This window comes from Canis lupus, chromosome 19 (genome assembly GCF_003254725.2).
Source record: "Canis lupus dingo isolate Sandy chromosome 19, ASM325472v2, whole genome shotgun sequence".
Classification (NCBI taxonomy): Eukaryota; Metazoa; Chordata; class Mammalia; order Carnivora; family Canidae; genus Canis; species Canis lupus.
The window spans coordinates 327,110-342,463 of record NC_064261.1 but is presented as its reverse complement, the minus strand read 5'-3'; the positions used below and the strand labels follow the sequence as shown (position 1 = coordinate 342,463).

The 15,354-nt window shown below is 40.5% G+C and overlaps 1 protein-coding gene across 6 annotated transcripts in view; it reads left to right on the top strand.

The window, feature by feature from the left end:
• The window catches only part of GAB1 (GRB2 associated binding protein 1), a 115,849-nt gene that overhangs the window by 44,780 nt on the left and 55,715 nt on the right, over positions 1–15,354 (top strand). Inside the window, exon 1 of one of the 6 annotated variants that reach the window (XM_025462350.3) lies at positions 199–349. The exons of the other annotated variants lie outside the window; for them this stretch is intronic. The gene's annotated coding sequence lies outside the window, so the exon portion shown is untranslated. Of the gene's footprint in view, positions 1–198; positions 350–15,354 lie in introns of those variants that run through there. 6 annotated transcript variants of the gene reach the window in all.

The window sequence follows — 15,354 nt, the reverse complement described above, 5'->3', positions numbered from 1 at the left end:
TAGAGTTTAATGCAAACTACAAAAACGTTGCATGGAATGACGACCAGCTTTTAAAGATAACTGGTGTTTTCTATTGAGGAGGCTCTTAGTTCTGAGCTAGGCCAGTTTCTGTAGCAGGAGATGGGGTTGCTCTTAGGAGTCTGCATCAGCTTTCATCTCTTCCCCTCTCCCTGCATGACCACTCGGTGCGGCTTTTGTTATTAATGTGGAGCAGTTGAAGTCACTGCCTTGGGTGCAGGCCAGGCCAGTGTTTCTGTGGGCATATATTACTTCCCTGGACTCTGGCAGGAGCGGGATGGTGGGAGTCAGAGGTACCGGGAAGCTGTCCTTTAGGCAGCCCACGTAAGAGGTGTGTTTGCTGTCTTTGCCGCATTGATGCTGATAGATCAGAATCCTATTTAATATCTTGGTAATGTTTTCTCTTACCCTATAATCTGCCCATCTCTTTGAGCTGTCATCTTGCTCGTTCTCTGGTTAGACAGACTAATGCTGTTTGCTATGCGTCTTTCTCCATTGTTGTTTCATTGTTGAAAATCTCTTCAGTTAACTAAGCATTTGTTTCAGGCAGGTAAAATTTCTCTATAAAGATGTATATTTCTGTAAGATTATATGTATCCTATAGGATATATATGACATTTGGCGATTATACAATACAGATGATACAATCTGTATTGCTTTTTTTTTTCTCTGTAAATAAAATAATCCTGTGGGGGGGGGATATTTATTGAAATAGCAAGTGAAAGTGTGCTTTCTCTCAGGAATGGTGTAATTTGAGAACACATTTTTATTTGCTGCTCTACTTTCGTATTTGAGGCTTGGGAGACTATGTTTTTGTTTTAGAAAAGCGATGGAATTTTATCATTTTCCTGAAACTCCCTACCTTCACCTTTTCCTGAAATATTTTTTCCAAGTCCAATTTTCTTTTGTTAAGAGGCTCCATCATTTAAAAAGTAAAGGAGTCTGGTTAGTTTAGGCCTTTTCAGTGATCCTGTTGGCTTTTTACAAAAGAAGAGACTGTTTGTCTGAGCAGCAGCAGTTGGAGGATCATATGACCATTAGTGTGAAACTTGGGGCAGTGATTTGTGAGCTTGAGCTTTTACGGTTTTTTGTTTTGTTTTGTTTTCTGTTTTTTGTCTTTCATTATCTGCAAACAGATAGGTTGCCTCAGACCCTGTTGTGCCTCGTGACTTGGGGTAGGAGATACGTTCTCCGATTTTAGACTTTATCCTAACTTCTCCCAAATTGTGGGGATTTTCTAAGGTTTTAGTAACTCCCATTGTGAAATGGAAACTGATTTCTAGTTGATTTTAGCTACTGCTACATTGTGACATGCACAGAATTTCTTTCCAATTTGACAGTTGTTTTCTCAATTTGAAAGCAGTAATTGTGAATTAGAATTCCTGGAAATATTATTCTTCCATAATGATATGTCACAGATGTTTGAGTGCCACACATTCCTCGTTCCATTTTTAATGTCAATTTAGTGGAGATGAAATGTGGAGAATAGCTGTGTGTTGTAATAGGTGTGGGCCCTCTCTCCAGTGGCTTCCTCTGTGTGCTCTGGTACCCCTCCGTTCTTCCTCAAGTGTCCACTCTTGGAACATTGAGACTTGGTGTGTTGTTAAATCTGTCCGTTTCTGAGACATTTATACCCATAGATGTGGACCATTCCCCAAACCACATTCTGCATCCTCACAGAACGTAGGAGAAAGCTGTGCTGTTAGTGTCATGATAGTCTTTCTAGTTCTTTTAAAAATGTATACTTTCGTGAGATGTGTTCTAGAAGACTTTGGAATGCTGAGAAGAAAATAAAAACCACTTAGTTTTTATTAGTTTTACCACTAAGAGAAAAACTGCTGTTAAAATGTTGAGGTATTTACTTCCTAATTTTCTGTGTGTATTTAAATAGATACATAGTTATTCTTTTATAAGAATGTAAACCTTTTTGAAACCTTTTTTTTTTTTTTTTTGGCATAGCAATATAATGTGAGAACATTTTCCGCATTCCAAAATGTTCTTTGAAAATACGATTTTCGGTGGCTCTATGATATGGCATCTCTTTGGCTCTGGAAATACTTAAAGATGTGCCAAATTAAAAAGTCCATTTTGAGGGTAAGGTCTTACTTCCTATTTTAAAAATAATTGGCTTACAAAGTAATTGGGAACGTGTTAATTTTGTGCTCAAGATAGATTTACGTATTCTTCATTACATTTCTGTAACAAAATATTTTCTTTATGTAATCCTTGATACGGTAACAATTATAATAATTAATTTTTAAGTAGCCACTCATAACTGAAGTGAAATTTTCAAATATCTACTTATCCTATTCAAGAAATCAAACTAGTTTTGAAATAGTTCCTCCCTTCAAATTTGAAATAAGGTTAAAATTTTTTGCAACTGAATTTTGTGTTCATCTATGATGAACAGTTGGTGCCATTGGCTGTGCTTTAATTTTGGGGTCAACTTGACTTTCCTTGTGCCTCCAGGCTTTATAGAACAGGAAAGGCCATGTGGTCCAGGAAATGGAGCCAGATGGTCCCCACGGTGGGTGGTGGGTGCCAGGCCCCCAGCAGAGACGGATGCTACACCCGGCAGAGTAGGGTCAACAGCAAATGTCGGTGGCATTGCTCACCCTTTCCTGGAAAGAAAAAATCCTCCCCTCTGCTGGCATAGTTTGAAACTACTTTGCAGGCTCCATTCAGCCTGGTGTAGCAGGTGTCCAGACAGTTGACTGCTAATGGGCAGTGGAGGAGGAGGTGGTGGCACTAGCAGGGACCAAGTTGGCAGCCCCCGTGGCTCTCTCATAAAATCCACATTCTGGCATTCTCAGTGTCTTTCAAAGGAATCTGGGTAAGCCATTAAACTTATGTCATTTTGGTTTACTTGGCTCTTTAAGGGGGGTGGTAATTAAACCAAGTAGAGTAAATTTCAGTGGTACTCTTCAGTTGAAGATTGAAGCCTGGAATCACAAAACCATCTCTAAATATCACCCTAGAATTGACAACTATGGCTTGTCCTTGACACAAGGGAGTTGATTTGTGGGAAAATGTACGTTTGAGAGTCACATGTCCCCAAGTTTACATATCTGAGCAGTTACTTAGCGGTATGACTTTGGGCATATTTCTTAATGTCTCTGAATGTCAGCTCAGATGTAAACATGATCGTAATAATAATTGCTTTCAAGATAATGAGAGCTTGTATAAGTGCACGCAACAGAATAAGCTTTCACTTGATATTAGGTCCTGTGATGATGACAGATTGGTACAGAGTCATCTGACCAGTGTGTGGGTTTGTAATCCTTCCACAGCCCTGCAGCAAGTCATTTGGTCTTGAGAATACAGCCTCATACACTTGAGCTAGACCTGAAAATGCAAAGCTGTATAAAAACAATGTACCAGAATACGGTGACCTAATAGGCTAAAAGGTTTGGGGGGCTTTTTTCTTCTCATTCTGCCTTTGAATAGTCCAGATGGTCCATCCTGGTTCAGGACTAGTTTTGGTACTTCACTAGACATATTCCTTCCATCTTTTTTCTCTGCCATCCCGGGGTGTTGCCCCCATCTTCACAGTCAAAAATGACTCCCCATGATGTCTTTTCAGCCCAAGAAGAGGGGGCTGATCTAGAAGTTGTACAGATCATTTTCACTCCCAGCCTATTAGCCAGAACAGAGTCACATGACCACAGCTAGCTGTAAAGGAGGCTGGAAAACGTCATCTTTTAGCAAGTCAGCTGCTCTGTGAAAGCTTCTGTTAGTATAGAACAGGGGTCAGCAAAGAATGGTCTGAGCATCAAATTAGCTACCTGTCATTGTCAATAAAATTGTATTGGAAAACAGCTACTCCCATTTGTTTATGAATTGTCGGTGACTGCCTGCACACTGTAATGGAAGAGTTACGTAGTTGTGCCACATACCGTATTGCCTGCAAAGCCCAAGGAAGCTATTACCTGGTCCTTTATAGAAGAAGTTTGCTGGCTTACTACCGAAAAAAAAGGTGTTACTGAATGGTCGGTCTATCACAGCCACTAACTCAGGAAGCAGCTAATCTCTGGCGTGGTGCCCCAGCCAACTGCTTGTTCCCAGGGAATCCCAAGGGGGCTGGACAAACCAAAAGCATAGCACCTGGCCGGGCTGGCCAACACTGTTGCCGAACAAACTCAAATAAACTTGGCAAGAAAAGCCAGTAACTCAAGAGGTGTGGGTTTGGAAAAAAGAAAGAAGAAATTTATTTCTGGTCTGGTAGTGGGGGAAGTGACAGGCTCAAGCCTTAATTGAACTCTCCACCTTAAGATGGACACCTAGAGTTTTCTAGGAAGAGGTTCAGGGTCTTCTAGGCATTCCATTGCTATCAGGGCTTTTCTGGACTAGTGGTTGGAATGTTTCACCAATTGTCAGTGCTTCAAGAAAATGCCCCAACTCTTGGGGTCCATAGTTGAGCAAGAGGGTTCGTTGATAAGAGGAAATGAGTATTCTGGGAGCAACTGGTAGTCTCTACCACTGTAAGGGGCCTGGTAAGTAGGGTGAGTCACTGCCTTAGAAATTCAGAGTCAAGACTCTTAAGACTAGTAACCCACTGGGCAGTGAGCTGGTATGCAACTAATTGTTAAAGAAGCAGTGTTTAAGGAATGATTAAAGGCGCCTCAGCATGAAGTGATTTGGTGGAGGTGAAGGGGGAGGATACAAAAGGTTGGTTACTAAAATGAGCTTCCATTTTTAAAGTAGAGCATTAGGGCAGCCCCGGTGGCGCAGCGGTTTAGCGCCGCCTGCAACCTGGGGTGTGATCCTGGAGACCTGGGATCGAGTCCCACGTCAGGCTCCCTGCATGGAGCCTAATTCTCCCTCTGCCTGTGTCTCTGCCCCTCTCTCTCTCTCTCTCTGAATGAATGAATGAATGAATAAATCAATCAATCAATCAATCAATCTATCTTTAAAAAAAAATAAAGTAGAGCATTATTGGGGCACCTGGGTGGCTCAGTTGGTTAAGTGTCCATCTTTGGCTCAGGTCCTGATCCCAGGGTCCTGGGATTGAGCCCGAGCTTTGCCCCTGGCTCCTTGTTGAGCGGGAATCTGCCTCTCCGAATCCCTCTGCCCCTCCCCAATGTATACTCGCGCGCGCGCTCTCTCTCTCTCTCAAATAAATCTTTAAAGTAGAGCACTATAGCTCAAGTATCCTCCCTCCCCTACTTGCAGACCACTTCTCCAGCTTGCATTTGACCTTGCTGAATTCCCACTGTCAATCTTCTTTGCTCATCGTCTTGTCCCTGGTCTCCTGGCCTGATGCCTCAGCCTCTTCCATATCTGCTAAGTAACCTCCTTTTAAAGTGTGGCTCATATGTTATTCTCCTTTAAAGGATTTCCAGTAGATCCCATTACCTACTCAATAAAGGCTCAGCTCCTTGGGTTGTCACTCCGAGTCTTCCGATTCTTTGGGCCTAATCTTAATTTCCTGTCCTGTTTTTCTTCACCTCCTCCCACTGGGGGCTGTAGCCTCACAGAAAACACCTCCTCCTCACTCTGCTCTTTTGCTATTTCTGTGTATTTGCTCTGGTTGTCTCCTTAGCCTCACACTATTGAAAGCCTTTGGGGACCTAGGACTAGGACTGGCACGTGGTAGGCACATTCACAGCTGGGGCAGATGGGGGTGCTGACTTCCTTCTGTTAGCTCCCACATTTCTGTTTCCCTTTCTAGCTGAGCCCCTTCTCCCAATCTAAGATAAGCTTTCCCTCCTTGAAAGCTTTGCTTGTATCTCTTGTAGTACTCCCTGCTTTCTGTGTGGTGTTTGAGTAACTGTGTATTTCTAGTTTGGCAGAGGCTATTAGGTTTCTGAGGCCAGGTCCAGAAGTCACTGGGCTGTGCAGTCTTCACTTTGACATAAGACAGGTTGGTCGGTGCTACAGTGATGCTGTTTACAAACGGTGCCATCTACAAATTAATGCCTCTCACTGAAAACTGGCATTTACTACCTGGAGGAACTTAGGTACAGATGAAAATAGAGCTCTAATAATTGCATTCAAAATGAGTGCCAGTTAAGATTTTAAAAACCCAGAGCCATTTTTAGCTAGCTTATAGTGAAAGAACACTATATTTTTAAAAGTGTTTTTTTAAGACCTGAAGCAGCATTTGAATGCAGTCATATTTGGAAGTTTTAAACAGTTCCTTGGAAAGCCAAGGCTGAGCCAGAAATCAGATAGTGCTTTTTGGGAGGCATAAGGAGGAGCATGTGTGCAGAACTCCCTGAGAGCAGGAGCTGGGCCACCTGTGGGGAAGCCAAGTGGGCCACTCCCAGGGCAGGATTGGGGCATTTTCTCAGCCTTCCTGCTGGAGACCTACCTTATCACATGGAAAGCCTCTCAAAAGTCACCCCCATAATACTCACAGAAAGTAGTATTTTCACAGCTTTGTCTTTCCATAGTTGGTAATCAAATGTAAAAGAGCTTTTATTTTTATAGAAATGATTGGCACGGTAGAGTGCCAACTCTCTCTTCTTCTGTCTTTTTAAGCAAACCTAGAATGAGGAGACCAATCTAAATAATGAAATACTTGCTTATGCTGGCAAGGAATTCATGTTCACTCATCTCCTGTTAATTAAAACCTAGTGAGGTTGGCGACAGTGTTGGGAAGCAGGTGGATAAGGAGGAATCTTCAGTGTGTATTCAGACCTTGTAAAGGCTTGGAAGAAAGTATCCTCCCTAGATAGTGGTGAGGCTTCCCCTGCAAGTCCAGGAGCTGATGCTGAGAGCATAAACAAACACACAGTACTTGCAGCCCTTCTGACAGAGTCAGGAAAGGACGGATAGAAGGGTTTTCTTTTCTTACAGGCTGTGCATTTTGCCATTATTAGAATGTAAGACAGTTTATTCTGGAATTTTCGCTCAAGCTTAAGTTAAGGTCAGAAACCATTACCATTATGAGAAAGTCCCAATGTTACCTTGGCCTCCTAGGATTCTTTTTTTACTTACTGTTCTGGGTCCAGTGTCTGGTACAGACTCAACAGACAGCAAGTGTTCAATGCATATTTATTGAACAAATTAATAAATGGAGTCTGGCACTTAATTGTAAGAACTTTCTAGAAGATTAAATGGATTCTTAAGAAAAATGATTTTTTTTTAAGAGCTGAAATAAAGTCCCCTTCATACCTTCCCCTCTCACACCTCTCCTATACATACGTCCCTAGCAACTCTCCTGGTTTTAGTTTGAAAAGTTTGGGAGGAGTGGGTTTGAAGATGTGTGGCCTCATATTACTGAAGGGAAAACCCCAATGTTGTGTAAGTATTTCATGGGCCCTTTCATAACAAACACAATATTAAATACAGCCAAAAAGTTTGTTTTGAATTAATCCTGTGTCTTAACAGCCCTGAACTGAGGTACAGATCTAGGCTTTGTGTGTAACATAATAGAATGTTGGAAATGGAGTAAAAAGTTTCAACCAGAAGACTGTTTCAATCTGCCGGCTTGCTGTGTGATTACTTTGAAGTTTTGGGGTTTTATACAAATTTAGCTCTTCAATATACTAAATTAAAGCTTTTTGTGAATAAGTCTAATATGATTTATATTCCTTAATTTTGAGCTCATAATATTTCTCCTGTAGGTATGTAAGAGATAACACAGAAGAAAAATCTCAGTAAGAGTGAGATACTTGCATGGTAAGGAGTAGTTTCCTTTTAAGAAACACTGTGGTATGGTTGGGCATCCGAACTATGTGTTGTACAGATCTATAGTTGACCATTGCACTATCCTTCCTACTCTTCCCTTGGAAAACTCACTTAACCCTCTGAGTCTGTATTTCTTCAGCTGGAAAATGGGAATAATACCATACTTTCCTTAGAAGCTCATTAATGAGATAATTCATGTGAAGCACTCAGAACAGAGATACATAGAGTGTTTGCATCAATTACGGTAAAGTCTATGCTGCTGGAATGAAGAGACCCCCCCCCCCCGCCACCTATAGTGAATTAAAGGAGATATAACTTTACTTATTACTCGCATAAACCGGGAAAACCTTGCCCCCGGCATCACAGAGTCCCATCTACATGGTTGAGGCAAGCCACATCTGTGTCCCAGCTTGAAGGTCATGGGGGGGCGTTGGGTGGTGCAGGGAGTGTGGAGACATGCTCAGTGCATATAAACCCAGACCCAGAATTGGTACACATCCCTGCCATTCGCTTCACCTGGTCGCATCCGGCTGCTGGGGAGGCTAAGAAATATCATTTCTAGCTGGACAGCCCTGTACCCAGTTAAAATTCATTCACTGTGAAAGAATGGAAGAGCAGATTTGGGCGAGCAACGTGGAGTCTGCATCACAGTACCTAATAAATGCAGCCATTATTTATCTATTAAAAAATAACATTTTATATAAGAGTTTAAATATCCTTGTTCCAGGGGAAGAGGAATCAAAGACCTGCAGCAGCAGAATTTTTTGTCCCATAAGATCTTAGTAGTTTTGGGGAAGGGGGTCCTTGAGTATTGAGGCTCAAATCCAGGTAAGCCTTGAGGATGGATCAAAAGGTCAAGAGGGTAGAAAGGGTGGATAAAAGGTAAATGGGGTGGGACTGTGGTAAAGGAGTGAATGCCCGTTTAGCTGTGCTCCTCCTTCCTCTCTGTCGGCCACTTAGGGGAAAGACCTAATCTGTAAATTAAACTTAACCCTTTATCTGACCTGGCAAGGACAAAGTACAACAGCTTCTAAAGAAAGTTTTTCTAGGAGCAGGATAGTCATCTTAAAGCACAGAAAGGAAGGCAGGGAAGAGGGGACTTGCACAGGCCATACAAAAGTACAGCATTTTAAGAAGCACATAAATACTCATTGAGATTATATCTGATTTGTTACTGTTGTCATTTTAAAAAATAGAGGTAAAATGCATACGTTCCTGAATTTAGAAGAAAGTGCTTCAGGTAAAAATTATGAAGTAAGGAAGTTTTCTCCAGACAAAATGTACAGATTCTTAAGGACAGCTAAGTTGAGAGAAAAGATCCAGTGTTTTAGCAAATATTTTTAAACCTTTATTAATGTGATCTCCTCTAGTTAATTTATCTGTGTGTATTTACCAATTGCTGAGAAATAATTATAAGGAATGAAATCATATCCTGATTTGCTCCATATATTGCTCCGTAGTATATTCTTTTAAATCTGCATTTTTTAGGCTTGCTGGGTAACTTGCTCTGGACTCTTTGTCTGCAAGTAATGCTCATATGTTTGATAACGGGGTCATCTTAAAGAGCAGACATCTGTTTTTGTTTTTGTAAGTAACCCATTGCCTAACTGCTAAAAATAGTTGTAGTCATTTTAAACTACATTTTAAACAGATGGTCCAAAGCTGATATGAAAGAAAGAAGTGAATCTGTTTTTGAATTTTTATTTTCCCCCCACCAAAACGGCAAAAATAAACAGTAATACCCTGAACCAAATCTTATCTAAATGTTTATCTCTAAGGAATAAGTTTCCTAAGAGGTGGGATTTGTAGATTTACCTGTTTGAGTTGGTAGAGTCAAAAGCCAAAATAAAGTGCTTAAATTCCTACTTTCTGATTGCATTTATCAAAATGATTACTTCATTGTTGAAATAGAGGGGGTTTTTTGTTTGTTTTTGTTTTTGTTTTGTTTTTAAGAAAAGCGGTGGTAAAATGTATGAGGGCTAAAAAAAAAAAAAACATTTAGAAAATTCTGAAATCTTAAGAGAGCGGTAAGTGGTGATGACATGTTAGTATTTCATGCGAGTAGGACCTTGCCAGAGGATCTGGAAGATTATCGATTGATGAAGTTCATTTCTTATGATTTCCAAGTTTTTCAGGGGTCTTGAGCTAATAGTTAATTAGCTACTTCTCGTTAGTTTCTAACATTGAAGATAATCTTTTGATAAATCAACAGTGAATTTATATTTATGAGGGACTTTGAAAAAGAAGAAATTTCTTTAACGTGCAGATATTCTTAGAGACATCAATGAGCAGATTATAATTGTAGTTCTGCCCAGCAAATAAAATAAGGAAGAGAAACATCCAGAGTTTTCTACACGTGAATACTAGGTTGTTGAAGCTCACCTAGATTTTTGCTTTTCATTAATTCCCGTTAGTCATAATTTTGCCTGGCTCATGTGACCTTGTGTGAGCGTCCACAGACCACCCACAATTCTTTGATTTTGTTGTTTGCATTTTCTTTACATTTACTGTTTCAGCGGCAACCCACAATTGATAGCTCTTGGGGATTCGTGGACTATAGGTTGTAAACTACCTATCTGGAATCTTTCACCTTTGGTTCTGTCTGAATTTGTCTAAATAAAAAATAGTAGGCTGGCTCACAGAAAAATAAAATCATAGCCCAGGAGTCAGCAAACTGCAGCTTGTAGCCCTTGAGAAGGGCTGAGAAAGGTTTTTACATTTTTAAAAGATTATTTAAAGAGAGGAAGAAGCAAAAGACAATGAAATAGAGAGCACATGTAGGCTGCGAGGTCTAAAATATTTACTAGCTGGCCCTTTACAAAAATGTTTGCTGTCCCCTGTCACAGGTAGCATAATAGCAGTTAGGAGCATGGGCTCTGGGGCCAGGCTGCATCGGTTCAAATTCTAACTTGACCACCTCCAGTATGACCCGGGACAAGTGACTTCATCTCTCTGTGACTTGTTTTCTCCTCTGTAAATTGCAGTGCATACCTCATAGGCCTGCGGTGAGGACTGTGTTAATGAGGAAAGGACTTAAAACAATGTCTGATATTTAGTCTTCAATAAATGTTAATGATTATTATTACTGTAGTAGTGGTGGAAAGTCTTTAGAGATTATCTAAACTGGTCCTTGCTGTCAAGTTATGAATGTCCAAATTATCAAAGATCCCTATCTGTTTTCTGCATCAAGAATGAAGGACCATTTTCTTTTTAATAGTGCCTGCTTTACTGAAAAAAAAAGTCAAGACGACCTATACTCAAATGTAAAAAAAAAAAAAAAAGTAATAAATATACCTGTTTTTAAAGTTAAGAAAAGGATATTAAATGACAATCTGACAACCTGACAGACACTTAAACAGAAATTCCTTGATGTATATGTGACAAAGTGTCAGAAGAAATGAATTGGATGGGAGACATAGAAGAAAGAATTAGGGGCAGCCCGGGTGGCGCAGCAGGTTAGTGCCGCCTTCAGCCCGGGTGTGATCTTGGAGACCCGAGATCAATTGAGTCCCTCGTCAGGCATGGAGCCTGCTTCTCCTTCTGCCTGTGACTCTGCCTCTCTCTGTGTGACTCTCATGAATAAATAAATAAAATCTTTTTTTTTTAAGAGAGAATTAATAGTTAAAAGGAGAAAGAAATAAGAATAAGAAAGGTAGTTAACAGAAGAGGAGAAAAATTTAGATGAACAGGAAGGTGGAGGTTCCTGCAGGATGACCAGTGTTAACATTCCTACTTCCCGAGGGACCCCACCTCAGTTATTCTGTGTGTCCAGCTTAATTGCTCCTGTTTGAAGGAAAATGTGTCTCCTTTTGCTTATTTTTCCTTCGCAGAGATAATTTTTCAGCATCAAGTAATGCTTACTGAACACAAGTTGTATGTAAGGTATGTTCCCTGGGAAAACTGTCACATACACAGAATCATCATAATCTGTGTATTTATTTTTTAGGCCAAATAATTTCATTATCTTTAGCCACTTGGCTTATCATCATACAATATTTGTTGGATTTCCTAATACTTTTCTTCGTCTTCTCTAATACCTCTTTATTCGTTCCCTTGTTCTCTCTCAGGTAGGGTAAGAGCAAACTTTGTCATTTACAAAATGTTTGTCATTTACAAAATGTAGAAAATGTTAAAAAAAAAAATATATATATATATATATAAAATGAAGGTTAATTCACTCCCCCCCATTTTTCACTCGAGTTGTTTATTCTGTTTATAGATTTCAGACTAGAGAGATCAGTGTTCCAGGACTGGTATTTGATGATGTCAGGGGACTGAAGTAATGGCCTTGTGTCGAGATTACACGGTGAAGCTGCACATCAATTACCTCATCTTATTAGCTGATGGAGACCTTTGAGAAGACAAGATTGCAGAGCTTTCAAGCCTGTACTCCCAGGATCTGATCCTGAGAGCTTGATAATTGTCCCTGCCCAGTGGGACTGCGTTAAGAGTAGTGTGGCTTAGTGTACAACGATACTTTCTCTGAGAAGATCATAACGGTTCCATACATCCTTTGGATTATTTACATAAGATTAGGACTATCAGATCAACTTTAGGTTTCCTGTCTAGCAGTTATAGAATTCTAAAACCAGTATTGCTTGTTTCCTTGTTTTTGTGTTTCTCCACTAGAAATTGAGTTTGTTGAGACAGGTGAATTTTTGTTTCTTGAGTTACTGCTATTCCTCCAGTAGCCGTAACAGTGGTACATGTAGGTGCTCAATAAATATTTTTGGATGAGTGAATGAATGAATAAATTGAATATAGTTACTCATTTTTCCACTGAAATATCCTCTCCAAACTTTTTAGGTTACCAGTTGATATCATTTTAGATGTTTTTGTGCTAAGAAGAATATTTTACATTTTGAATGAATTCTGTTTAACAAATACACAGTTGAGTACATAAAAGAAAAATCGAATACGAAATTCATGTTTTCATGGGTTAATATTCTTGTAATTTAAATGATTAGTAAGATTACTAGGTGCACATGAATTAGGTAGTTAAGGCCTTTAGTTGCAACCAAAGGAAGTTTGCAACTTTTAAATACCATTGTTCCCTTTAAGAGAATAGCATAACAAATACTGATTTTTAAAACCTTTCTTTCAAATGGAAGGGAATTACGAAACATTAGTGACCATTGTGCTATGCTGTTTCCTTTAAGCATGCCTTCCAGGTGCCTTTTCTCAAGATTTGGATGTGGCAAAGTGAGGAGTAAGCCAAGGAAGAGGAAGACATGGCCTGCAGGGCTTGGTGGGCCCACTTGGGGAAGCAGTGCAGGAATTCACAGATGAGCCAGGCCTGTCAGCACCCAGTCCTGGTGGAGGAGGAGGCTAGGGAGGTATGGGGTGGGGAATGGGGGATTCCAGCAGAGTGGACCTAGGAAAGGAGGGAAATGATAAGAAGTAGAAGTTCATAAAGACAGTTGGTGAGATAAAACAAAGAGAATCCGTTAGACTTTGACTGTAGGAGTATCCCCCGTCATGTGGCCTGGGGTCGTGACACTGACACTGGATAAGCTTGGAGGCAAATGCTGCCCTAGCCCCAACCTGGGACTGTAGAAAATCACACACACCCATTGTCGTGATAATGTTAAGTGCCCCTCATTGATTTTAAACTCTCAGACTCAACCCTAGGTTCCAAAAACAGAGGTGCGAGGTGGTTATAGAGCAGAATAGAGCTGCTATTACTTAGAGCTATTACTTACTTAGAGCTGTAGGTGTTACAGCCTTGACAGTGTAGAAGTATACATACAGCAGGAGATTACTGGGCAGTGGGAGGGCACGAGGAAAGATGAAGGCAGGGGCTGCACACGCATCGGTCCTAGAAAGTTACACTCCATCTACGCTAATCACAAAACTGGCCCAACCATGTGCCTGGACGCCCCTCTGCTTGAGGGAGTAGAACTGATGGCCTCTGGGAGGAAGAAGGAAAAAGGCAATGGGAAAGTGAGCTGACAGCAAGGTTGGGTAGATAATGCTTAAAAGTAGTGAGTCCTGTGGAAGTATAGCTTTTGGAAATATGAGGTCTCTTTTAGGGTTAATTCAACTCAGAAGGTTTGAATGCAGACTTTAATGAAGAACTACTTACTTACGGTGCTGTGGGCTGGGCTTAGATGAGGGTCCTTACACCTTCATGGCTGGAGGGACAGGGGAGGATATAATAGACACTAATTTTAAAAACCGTATGCATAAGACCCTTGAGCTCTGGAACAATGTAGGAGCGACGACTCAGGGCACTGTGCTTAGGAATTAGGCAGCCACCACTGGAAACTAGGAGTTAAAGCCAGGAGAAAACAGTAAGCACACTTACCCCTCCCCAGACACAGAGGAGGGCAAAGAATGGTTAGGGATGGAGCAGGGTGGGGCTGGTGGAAGGGTTGGTTCAACCAAGAGTAACAGGCAGGAGTAACTACCAAGAGAAACCAAAATTAGAACATGCCTCTCTTGAGGCTAGAACTGGGGGCTGAGGATGCCTGGGGTGGGGATTGTTGTGTTATCTGATAGTGTAGAATTGTCCTTTCACCTCCTGTAGGTATGAATTTAATAGGACATTTTCATATAAATACTTTTGTTTATATTACTACTATTACATCTAATATGCTGTGAGCGTGGTAGACAGGAGTGACTCAAACAGTCTCTGCTGTTAAGTTGCTTAAATGCAGTCTCCTTGGAGAAAGAAGATGCCAAGCAAAGCAGCAAAGAAGAGGATAAATATGATTACAAATTGTGATTAATTGCTAAAGTTTAATTTCATAGCACACAAAAAAGTTAGTGTTGCTTGTACAAACTTAGGTCTTTTTTTTTTTTTAACATTTTTTTTTAAATTTATTTATTTACGATAGTCACACTCAGAGAGAGAGAGAGAGAGGCAGAGACACAGGCAGAGAGAGAAGCAGGCTCCAAGCACCGGGAGCCCGATGTGGGATTCGATCCCGGGTCTCCAGGATCGCGCCCTGAGCCAAAGGCAGGCGCCAAACCGCTGCGCCACCCAGGGATCCCCCAAACTTAGGTCTTTACCAGTGATACTGCACTCATTTTAAAAATATGATTACTTGAGAATGGGAACAATTCTTTCTTGAGTAGCTTATTTTGCTCTTTTTAACTATAAGTACACAACATGCTGCAAATTGGATACAGAAATTGAACAGCTGCCTCTTCATTGTTTTGTTCCTTTGTTACTGTTACTTTAACAAATAATTTAAGCAGACTCCAAAACATAGAATTAGATGTATAAGCGTGCTTTAAGAATTGTATCATAATGTATTTAAAACTTGGTAGTGATTTCATTGCCTAAATATAGTAAATTTTTAAAGTCAATTATTTTAGCTGCTCTCTCTCTATAAATAATCTGGTAGTAAAACAGAGAAGAGATAAAAATTAACCCATGGATCCATATCCAGGGAATGGGGAAGTTCCCTCCACCTTCCTGCTTCCTGACATAGGAACCTTAAATGATTTGAATGTCTTTTTGTGTGTGTGTGTGTGGGGGGGTCTTTAGTTGGAATTTGCTTTTTCCTGCTTTTCTAGTAGAGATTTGAGCAACAACAGAGAAATTGGGAAAAGCATTACAAGCAGAGGAGTTTTATCCTGTCTTCCTTGATACTTCCTGTCTCTGTGGGTGTTACCCAAAGGGGAAAGATAAATGAACAAGGAAGATGAGTGTCTGCTCTCGCCTTTCAGAGCATTCACAGCCGTCTGAGAACA